An 11,716-nucleotide genomic window follows, 5' to 3' on the forward strand; every position below is an offset into this window, starting at 1 on the left:
CAGTGTTCATGCTGCCACTGTAACTCCCTTTGAAGATCTTCACCTCCTTCTTTACTCCTGGAGTCATTCCAGTCTTAGCTCCAAGGGCCTTTGAATGCTTTACACTTAACCAGATTTGATCTATGCCAGTGTTATATACTGATGGCTCTTGCTCTGATAAAACCTACTCCATTTGGACTTCCAGGAGGCATTTCTCTTGACTTTCTTTGCTCCCACCTCTTACAACTGAGAATACTTTTCTGACTGTCCTTTCAGTCTTATCATCGACTACTCTTCTCCCCCTTTTTCTTCTTTCTTAATTCAATATCTCTCCAAATTTCATATGCTCTATAAGCTCAGTTATCATCTGGAAACTCCTAAATCTTTATATTCATTCCAAATTTCTCTCCAAATATGTATATGTTACTGCACACTGAATACTTCCACCTTCAGAACATTTATACTCTTGGCAAAGTGATTGGCTAGGCCTGGAGAGGACTGTCTATAAGGGACACAAGCTGTGGCAAAAAAAAAATACAGTAAAGAGAAGGGCCTGAACTCCAAAACAGAGAAGAAGGCAGCATAGCCTGGAACCATTACCACCACCACCACCTCCGGGCCCCATAATCCTGTTTCTATTTTAGCCAGCCTGGGAACAACACCTCCTTCTCCAAGTGAATCTCAAATTCTTGGTTTCCTGACTATCATGTTGGGAAGGAATGTGAATTTCTTTATCAGGTCATCTGTTTGTCTCTCTTGAGGAAGTGTGTGGGGAAGTAATGACCAATGTACAGCTTCTCAAAATGAAGATGATTTTCCATGAGCTTCTGTGACTAATGAGCTGAGCAGAGCATATCATGTTGGCCCATAACTATGGCACATGGTTCTATAGAGGGCAGTTATGCTTTGATTGTCAACTTCCTATTTAATTATCCCATTTTGTCATGGAAACGTACACACACTGCGTCATATAGTCTGATTAGGATTTGATTTGTGTGGGGGCTGACTTGTGCCTTTGCTCATGAAAAAGACAAAGGGTTTCCTGCTGCACAATCCATGGCCTTGGGAGCTTCTTGTACAAGCATTATATAACAAGGTGCTCAGGAGTATAGTTTCAGGGGTAGTCTGGGCTTAGCCCTCTCCTCTCCCATTTGCTCACAGTAACTTTGAAAACAAATTCCTTGCAGCTCTTCCCTTCAGGGGGTAGAATTCACTTCTCCACCCACTCCTCTTGAGTCTGGCCCTGTGACTTGCTTGAACAGCAGGATGTGACAGGCATGGCTATGTAAACTCTGGAGCTCAGACCTCAGGGGAGCCATAACAACCACTTTCTCCCTTAGACAAGTAGCACTCAGGTGGTCACATGAGTCAGATGGCCACATTTCAGTATCTAAGGACACCCAAGGTGGGGACCCTAGGCCCTCAAACAGCAGTCACACTAGCTGTTAATCATGTGGTTGAAGCTACCTTGAAGCTTTTAACCCAATTAACCCTCCAGAAAGTAACCTTCTCTTTACTGTATTTTTTTTTTGCCACAGCTTGTGTCCCTTATAGACAGTCCTCTCCAGGCCTAGCCAATCACTTTGCCAAGAGTATAAATGTTCTGAAGGTGGAAGTATTCAGTATTGTGAGTGTGCAATACATCCCACAGGTAAGAACAAGTGGTAAACTGTTGTGTTAACTTGATAAGTTCTGGGCTGTTTTGTTACATAACTACGTATTTGAGTTGTGGTGTATATCAGTTTTTTTAGACAAACTCTCTGTACCCATCTTTCTGCATCTAGATGCTTTCTCCACTACTCCTACCTGCTGACACAGTCCTTTCTGATGATTTTGAACAGGCATCCCAGTTCAGTTCTCTATAGAGCTAGACCCTCTAGTTGGACTTTCTTGTTCTGCTGGGATTGGTGTCTTGACTAGCCAAGTATTCTCCCAAATTGCCTGTTCAAAAATGTATGTGACACATGTCAGAAACACATGTACATGCTAGTGATATGTAAACAAAGTAGAATCAAATCTCTGCCTGGTGGATCTTGAATTAAGGGGAAGGATAAAAGGTAAAAGATGGATAATAAATAAAAAAGAAATCAGAATGTGTTGGAATGTAATAGAAGGTGATTTGCTATTATAATGTAGGTGATTTGGAAGTGTTGCGAGTTCAGCACTGGGAACCTTATAATTTTCAGTGAAGTAACTAGCATGGCCTTCATCAAAGAAGTTAGGCATGAAGATAATCAGGGAATAATGCATTCTTCTAAACTGAAGACTGATGGAAAGGCCCTGGGTGTAGCATCAAGGCGGGTGGATAGGTAGCATGAGGGGAGAAAGAAGAATCAAGATTTATAAAGAAAAGAAAGTATTTGGCAGAGGAAGACTGAAAAGTCCTCCCAACACCATATAATCAAACAAAGGACATGCCAAGAAAAGCCTTGAGATCTCTGAATAGGAAGAGGATGGAAGCAACAGAAATGATCTATGAAGGACCAGGACATTCATGGGCTTTTGAATCTCTGTACTGCCCCTGGGAGGACAAGATTCAAGCCTTCCTTCTCTCTGCCTTATTTTCTTTGTCTAATGGAGCCCCAAAGCTGGGAGCCTAGGGAGTGATCTTCCTAACAGACCTTTGGGATGTTGGCAGAACTTAGGCCAGGCAAAGAAGTATGTGGATTGGCCAGCAGCTGCCAATTTTACACTTAAGACTAAGAGGCAGCTGCCCAGAAAGATCCACAGTTGAACTGGGAGCTCCAGAAAGCCACACTGACTCTGACCATGCCTGAAATGAACAGAGCTGTGATGCTCCTGGGGACTCCATGCACAGAGCTGACCACTGGTCACAGGCAGCCATCTGATCATTCAAATAAGACAACAGTTACATCGCCAATCAAGATGGCAACTGTAAGGGCAACCAAAATGGTGGCCACACTTGAGGGTGGCCTTGGTGGTGCTAATAAAGCAATGACATTCACACAGCATACCACCACAGAAACATGTGACTGCCACTGATCCTGAGACTTTCTGTGTCGATAACACTGACTCACTTCCTCTCTTCTTTTCTCATTTCTTTCTTCCTATCATCTCCATGAAGGCTCACTGGGATGACAGGAAACACAGACGCCCACAGGGTTCTGGTTCAGATACTGAAGCAGCTCTTCCTTGTATCTTCCACCCAAGATAATTTTCCAGAGACTCACTCCTGCCCTTGGACTAGGGATACCGAATCTACTACTGAGTTCTAACTACTTGCTATATTGCTGCGGAAAACAGGATCTGGGAGAAAGATTCTTAAAACCAGCATGCAGATGAATTATTTGCTCAAAGTCCTAATGACTGTCTGTCCAGTGTGCATGTTCTCCATTAGAAACTTCATTGCACCCCCCTGCAACATCTTCACTCCAAAATTTACCCTTCCTATAAGATGTGCAGGGATAAAGATAAGAGTAGAGATTGGGGGAATATCCAACCAGTGTCTGGCTCAACCTGAGACCCCAAGGGAGAGAGCCAACCCCTGACTCTATTAACAACACTCTGTTATATTTGTAGATGGGAGCCTGGCATGGTTGTACTCTGAGAGGCTCCACCCAGCAATCAATTGAAACAGATGCTGAGACTCAGAGCCAAACATTGGGTGGTGTGTAGAGAGCCTTGTGAAAGAATCGGGGGAGGATAGAAGGACCTGGAGGGGGACAGGAACTCCACAAGAAGACCAACAGAACTCACTAACCTGGGCTCAAGGAGGCTTGCAGAGACTGAATCATCAACTAAGGACTGTGCATCGACTGGACTTAAAAAAGAAACCCCATTGCTTGGGGTTATTACCTCCTAGTGGACACCTGGAGACAAAAGAGGGTGACAAAGTGTTAGTGCAGGAATGAAAAACTATGTTGACAAACATGTTAACTATGACAAGATCAGAGAGGCCACTCAAGGCAGTAAAACTTGCTCCATTATCAACAGGCTAATTGAAGATTTAAGGAACTCCATCAACCTGGGCCCCTCATACCCCAAAGGAAAAGTTCTTCTGGGCTACCATATTATCAGCCAACCAGCCCCTGACAGCTATGGAAAACTTCAGAAATCACAGATATGGCATCTGACAAGACAGATTCAAATAAACACTGATTTCTCTGTCTTCAACTGAGACCGAAGGAAGGCAGGAAGAAACAGAGGAAGGAGTCCAAATGATTGTGCTTGTCCTTATAGGTGCCGTTCACCAGGCCCAGCTATCAAGTGGCCCCTGAAAAAGCCTCAAAGAGCAAAAGCCAGGTCTGTTTCAAATGTGAAGCCCAGGCTACCAGGCACATGGATATATCAAATGTACCCAAGCCCAAGGCCATAGCCATCATATAAGTATCCAGGTGATTGACTCTGCTCCCAGAAAAAGAAAAGACTAGCTCCTGGCAGGAACACCAACACAGTAAAGGCACCCAGGGAAACAGTCTTTCAGACTGGAGAGCTTTGGCAGATTCCCCCACCCAATCTCCTTTCCTCCAAATAGAAAAACCTCTCACTTCCTTAATGTAATTGTGTCCCAAGTATTCATGCCATTGCTTGTAAGTAATTTTGTGTTAAAACAATGTGGGGCAAAGACCAATCTGCTCCTAGAATTCCCTGAAATAATTGAGTAACAAAACACATGGAACTTCATTTTTGAAAATTTAGTTTTTATTGCAGATTTAAAAATATTTTGGCATGCTTAATTTTTAAAAAGTGTATGTATGTGTGTGTGCGTATTGGGGCTAACTTAAGAGGCGTTAAGAATACATGCTGTCTTATAAACTTCAGCACTTCTCTAGTCTACTGAAATGGTACTTTTGGATCTATTATATGTTTATTGAACCTTAAAATGCTATTTGTTTATGGAATTATTAAGGTATGAAATTTAATATTGAATATAGATTTTTTTTTAATAAGGATTTCCTTTCAAACCAGGTTCTGAAAAAATGTTTAAGGATAATCGTCAAAAGTAACAAAAAAGCCAGGAATGGTGGTACACACCTTTAATCCCAGCACTCAAGGAGGCAGAGACAGGCCTGCAAGATTCAGGCCAGCCTGGTCTACAAAGCAAGTCCAGGACAGCCAATGTTATACAGAGAAATACTGCCTTGAAAAAAAAAAAAGTAACAAAAATAAAAAGCCATAAAATACTTTATGTTAATAAAAATGCCTTCAAATGATGTACATTAAAAATCATCCTATTAGACTAGTTCTCATGGATTTCTGTTTCAGGAATATTCTTAAGTGATAAATATAAGATTTTTAAATGAAGCCATAATATATTTAAGATGATGGTTATACATACATATTTATCAAAGATCTTTTTGTTAAATTTCCTTTGACTAATCAAAATTTAGGTGGTATAGTCACACTAAGCAATAAAATTCAGAATCCAGGTAAGTTTACTCTATATTCAATAAAAATGAAAGTTACTAAGTCTTTGAGAAAACAATAATAACTAATATCTTATATTTTAAGGTAAAATTTAATTTACATTTGTGACATTGAGATGTAAATAAAGTGGAAGTTTTTGGTTTCTTAGAAGATTCAGTTGAGTCATGTGCTGTTTGTCTTGTGGAGAGGGCATGTGATGCTTTGCTGTGAGCTGTCTCACTCGAGGGGCATGACTTTGGTCAGCTGAGAACGGCCATTGGTGGACTCTGAGGAGAGGAGATGTTTAGAAGCTCATGAGCAGTAAGGCAGCACTTGATTGAGATCGTTGCCCTGATCTTCGTGCTTCGACACTTGATTTCACAGAGAGAAACATTCCGGAGAACTTCTTGGGGCATCCAACTGAGTCTTGCGGCTTTCATTGACTTGTCCCGGTTTGCTGAATTGTACTGATTTGTGTTGCTGTTTAGTGTTGGCCTTTGGACTGGACTGCTGGTATCTGGACAACAAAAGGTGGACACACCCCAAGGAACTACTTCTAAAAAGAGAGAAACGTTCCAGAGAACTTCTTGGAGCAATCCAACTGAGTCTTGCGGCTTTTGGTGATTTGTTGTGATGATTTGTACTGTGTTTAGTGTTGGCCTTTGGACTGGACTGCTGGTATCCAGACAACAAAGGGTGGCCTCATCCTAAGGAGCTACTTCTAAAAAGGTCTATAACCCCCTTTACCTAATAACCTTCTTTCTCCTCTACCTCTAGACAGTGGGTGGAAAGGAGATGTAAGTGTTTAAGAACTCTAAATAAAGTAGGTTAGGTGAAAAATCTAAACCTATATATAAAAATTGTTGCCTGTCCACCTGTGCTTGCCCCTTCCAAAAACAACAAAACCGAACAAATAGGTTTGCAAAGTTCTCGTCCAATTTAAAATTAAAATAGTCTGGTCATTTAAAAACCAAGCTGTTGGGACTAATGAGGCAGCCCAGCTGAGTTTGACAACCTGAGTTTGAGTCCTCAGATCTACACTGTGGAAGAAGAGAGCCAAGGCTCACTAGTTTTCCTCTGACCTACACATAGAGACACACAGACACACAAACACACACAGATACACAGAGACTCACATACAAAAAAACACACAGATAGTCACACAGACACACAGAGAGACAGTGTGGCGCACAGGCATGTACACACATGCATATGAGCATGAAGTAAATAGATGTAGTGAAAAGATTAAGAAGAACACAGCTGTTGGTACCAACACAGCTGCTTAGAATCTTGTCTCTGAGATATAAAGTCTTTTACTTTATGTTAAGAGCTCTGTCTTTGTAAGTCCAGACTTGGCATTAAAGATTGTTTAATGCTATTTTGGAAATGATCAAATCAATATCCTAACTTAAAAAATGATATATCTACATGAAAATCATAAAAACTTATTTTTTTAAAATCCACCTTTATGTGCACCTAATGTTTATATGCTTTCTCTACATATTAGCACAAATTTCTTTTAATCTCTTTCTTATTTCACAGTGTAACTGAAAATTTAGAGCAGAGGACAAAAGTATATGTAACTGAGCAATCTCAGTCAAGATATTATCTGGTTGATCATTTTCTCAGACCTATGTCCTCAAGCAATGTGAAGAAGTCTGTTACTTGGGAGAATTTACAGAAAGAGATAATAAGACCCAGATAATCCAAGTTAACTTTTCAGCTTCTTTTTTGGTGTGCTAAAGAGATGACTAGGAGGCTAAAAATGCAACTGCTCTTGCAGAGAAGTTGGGTTCAGTTTTATGACCCACAATGGGTAGTTCATAGCTGCTGGTAACTATGTCTCAGGGGAATCTGAGGCCCTCTTCTGGCCTCTGCAGGTACCTGAACAAAAGTATTCATGCCCACAGACAGACGGACAGACAGACAGACACACACACACACACACACACACACACACACACACACACTTGAAGATAAATCTGAAATAAATAAATTTGCCATTTGGCACTTCCAACAACAGAAATAAAATAAAACAACAGTCAAGGCCTAGAGAAAGTAAGTTACAGGCTCAACTGATAGCTTTGCCCCAGGGAATAAAATATTTCCATAGACAGATAAGCACTTGCTACCCTAAGGAAGCCCTTTGAGGGAAAGCTTACACAGGGGCAATTGCCACAGTTATGGGGAAGCAAGGTCCAGGGAAGGAGCTACCGGTAGTAGGAAACAAGGAAACCTCTTTTTACCTTCTGTAAGGGAAGATGTCCTATTGTCTGAAAGGAAGTTAAGCTTCCTTCAAAGATCAATATAGTCATGGTTCCCTAGTAGGACCCCCCCCCCGTGTGATTTCTTCCCTAATATCAGGGCTTTGTTCTCTAATTTAATTGGTGACTCAAGGATTGTATAGTGTAAATGCCCTGAAGCAAAAGAAGCTAATGCTGTTGGTCCCAGCCTTGGGAATTGCCCCACACATGGTACAATAACAAAGCATAACAGTAGGGGGCTCACCTCATTGGGAATGTCAGTACTCTTAGATCTATAGCTTATTTCATCACCTAAAATTTGCAGCAAATGAATATCTAAGATGCTTAAAAAGTATAGTAGCTAAAGAAAATCTGACAGATGACTCTTCAAAAATATGTCTTCTGATCTTTATTGACATCTTCTCAGGGTGGATAAAGACTCACCTTAGTCAGACTAAAAGAACTCAACAGTTACTCTCTGAATTCTTTACCTTTTTGGGTTCCTATAGTCTCATGAACACTTTAAAGACAAGGCCACTTGTACATACAGCTAAAAGGATAAAAACTTAAAGAGTCTCTGTTGTGGACGTCTTGGTTTATGATATGGAAACATGTTTCTGTTAAAATTCCAAGTAGTTGGGGGTTTTAGTTTGTCCACACCTGTTAAGTGTGTCATGCGGAGAGTGGTCTATGCCAGGTGGAATTAGTTGAAGTCTGAGGCTTTGAGAGGTATAAATATGACAGCCCAGAGGAAGAAGGTGCAGCTCCTTAGAGGAGGACTGCTTGCTGTTGGTTCATCCTGCTGCTGCGTTTGCTGTTTGTTGATTTGCTGATTACCTGGACTTCTGATTTCTGGATGACTGATACTGGTATTTCCTCCAACTGAATCCTATGACCCTACCCCGCAGGAAATAGCAGAGAGAACTTCGCCCCCTGTCTCCACTAATCTTCTTTTCCTCCTCCCAGTGTTGGGGTGGAGGTGGGGGTTGAAAGGAAGGTAGGAGCATTTAATAACTCTTAAGTAGGTTTGTTAAAAAAAAATCAAGGTTAACAAGTCTCTTCAAACAAAAAGGATATCTTAGCTTCTTAAATGTGATCTTTTTCTAAACAACTAACTATAAACTTGTGTTTTAGCTTTATTTATGTTTTTATATTTTGATAATGTTGGTACTCACTGTTACAACCTCTTTTTGATCTATTCTACCAATAGATTCCTTTTAAAAACTGTAGTTTTGGATTTTTCTATCTTATTAATCACCAGTATATTTTATCAATAGTTGAAGGGATAATGCCCTTAGAAATAACCTAACCAAAGATAGCTCTTCTGGAACAGGCATGACTTCCTGTATCTTGTTCTTTCTGGGGACACCAATTCGTATAACTATGTTACTCTTACTTAGGCCTTATACCATTAATCTTGTAAAATTTGTGTGTTCTAGGATATGATAGAGTCAGACTAATTCTCTGTGATGCAGAACATCCTGCCAACTTCTACTACAGGTAGTCTAAACCCTCCTCTCCTGTCAAGAGATAAAGTATGAGTTATATTGATGCTCTTAGGCAGAGACTATCTCCCTCAACAGCATAGAAGAAATTATAGAAGATTGATTCTCATCATTCCAAAAGACTCCTGGGGTTATAGCTATAGTAATATAGAATTTTGGCCTCTTTAAAAGACACAGAAATATTATAAGAATGTTTTTGTTTTAATCAAAGATGTGGGGTATGGGGCTGCTTTGCAGCAGCTGACTATGATTTGCCTTATGCTCTGGTAGGTATGTGGTTTTTCCAGTGGCAAATAGTTTCTGTGAATGTGTAATGTTTGAAATTTTGGGAACTTTTCAGGGGATATATGAATGCTAGGGCCCCAAGAGGTGGGGTTGCTGTGGTTAGATGCTCTTTGTTGCTGTTTGTCAAGTAGTCATGCATAGCAAAGAAAGGAGAAGAAGATAGTGGTCTTCACTATCTTGATAGTGAAGATCAAACTTGCCCCAAGGAACTATGCCGCCTAACCAGCAGGAAGTAGTCTGACTTCACCCCCTTTCCCTTCTATCCATTTTTGTCTCCTATCTAGTATTAGAGGGTTAATAATGGAGGAGAAGGGTGGAAGAGAGAAAAAGGAACCCACAAAGCAGCAAACTTTGGCTCCATACAGCTTTCATGAGTGGAGTTGGGTCAGGAGAGTAGGCTATGGAGAGACAACAAGACAATGTGTCAAAGAAGCCAGTTGGCAGCAGAAGCCTGGGAGTCTCTCCTAAATGGACCATATGGAACAAAACTGAGCATGTTGAAAATTTCCTTTCAGTTCTGAGTGTGCAAAAACTGGTTACTATTAAATGACACATAAGAATTAGAGTGCTGTGGCCAGGTACTTCTGAGTCTTGGTTCTGTTCCAGGTCTCTAGCCCACTTCCATTCTCAGGAGTGTGTTTCCTTAATAAACTACTTCTTTTTCTATTACTATCTGTGTGTCCCTAGTCCAACTCTTCATCACACGTTATAAAAGCTTAGAATCTTAGCAGGTATCCTCTGAACTGAGATACACGCCTGTAACAACATTCTGTTGTTGTTGTTGGGGAACAGTGAGACAGTCACTGTTGTTGAAACAGGGTGGAACAGAAAAGAGCATGCAACAAAAATCATAGATAACCATCTCCCTCCATGAGCCTTCAATGGAATATTCTCTAATACCATTTTGGAAAATGTATAGCAGGAGACACTTGAGTCTTCTAATGTGGACAGTACTATTCCTTGTACTATGGCTATGAAAAAATGTCTGTCTACATGTTCCAAAGTAGAAGAAACTCTGCTGGAAAGCAAGGTTCCAAGCTTTCTTTGTCACCCCCATTCTATGATCAAAGCCTAAGCAAGAGTGTTTCAAGAGAGTTGGAAGGGATGAGTGTGTGGAAGAATGATTCATGATAGCATGTAACTCACCAGGGAACATAGCATACATGTTGTACAAAGACATCTGTGATCAAAAAATATACTAAGAGTGAATGTGTGTATTTTAATCTCTGTGTCTGTGTCTGTCTGTCTCCTTCTCTCTCTAGGCTTCTAGAGAACGGTGAAATTTCTTAATGGCAGAGTCAGGAAGAGCCCCTTCAGCGATGCAGAGCTATGCTTCCTGTTTGAAAGCAAGGCAGAGATGGGGCACAGAAGCTGGCAGACAGGTGGTATGAAGCAGTCAGAAATTGCTCACCAGGACTCACTGCCTCAAAAGGCAAAGCTGAACTCTGTCGCCACCTTCCATCCAAATGGTGCATTGCATGTTCCCCATCTTAGAAAATGACCGCAGGGATACCACTGGGGGCTTGGAGTCTGCACCTTGGTAGGTAGAGATGCTACTGGAACTTCTCTAGGAGGCATGACCCTTTGTTAAGACATAGTCACAGTAAACTGTTTAGTTACGCAAATGTGAAATCCAGTCTCAAAAGTGGTCAAATAATCTAAATGTCCATGCATCAGTTTTTTGATTTTTGCTGATACCCTGGAAAACATGATGTCCATTAAAGTTTTATCCGTTCTTCTTTTATAGACCTGATTGTCTTCACTTGAACTAACATGTGCTATGTATTTGGGGGATTGGGTTGTGTGGGATGCTTCCTGCGGCTGTTCTTTGGGTCTGCTGTGATGCTCAAGTTAGTATCTTGAGATAAAAATGTGGTCCAAAGAGAAATGTCAGTCAATGTAAAAGTTTAATTTTGTTTTGAATGATTTGGGACATGCAGGTACTAGGAGGCTTTGAACATATGGCCCTCTAGGGTAAGGTTGTTCCAGATCCTCTAGAAACAAAGCCCACTAAATGAACTGCTCCACACATTAAATCCTAGGGCAGATATAAACAGCATGCATTCGCGCACACACATGCACACACACAGACACTGCACACCATACACACATGGCCACATGCATTTCCTTACCCACCCACCACATTCCTGAGCACTAACAAGCCGTCTTCACACTGAGTACCAGTTGCTCATCCTGTCCCACACCCACCATTCTGATATGTAGAATAGTGATAAGATCTAAAGTGTGCCTCTTTCACACATTTACATAATTATAGCATCTGTGGCCTGGTTGAGAAGATAGCAGATAGCGTGCTTTTTTAGGGAGGGGAACAAATTT

At 41.0% G+C, this 11,716-nt stretch overlaps 1 protein-coding gene across 2 annotated transcripts in view; it reads left to right on the plus strand.

Annotated features, from left to right (window-relative positions):
• The first annotated feature begins 5,581 nt into the window (after positions 1 to 5,581).
• Positions 5,582 to 11,716, plus strand: part of Il36b (interleukin 36 beta) — a 59,728-nt gene continuing 53,593 nt past the window's right edge. Inside the window, exons 1-3 of one of the 2 annotated variants that reach the window (XM_060389683.1) lie at positions 5,582 to 6,075; positions 9,029 to 9,089; positions 10,642 to 10,919. The gene's annotated coding sequence lies outside the window, so the exon portion shown is untranslated. The remainder of the gene's footprint in view (positions 6,076 to 9,028; positions 9,090 to 10,641; positions 10,920 to 11,716) is intronic. The other variant, XM_060389682.1, reaches the window with a different exon arrangement.

The sequence above is a fragment of the Meriones unguiculatus genome, chromosome 8, assembly GCF_030254825.1.
Source record: "Meriones unguiculatus strain TT.TT164.6M chromosome 8, Bangor_MerUng_6.1, whole genome shotgun sequence".
NCBI classification, from domain to species: Eukaryota; Metazoa; Chordata; class Mammalia; order Rodentia; family Muridae; genus Meriones; species Meriones unguiculatus.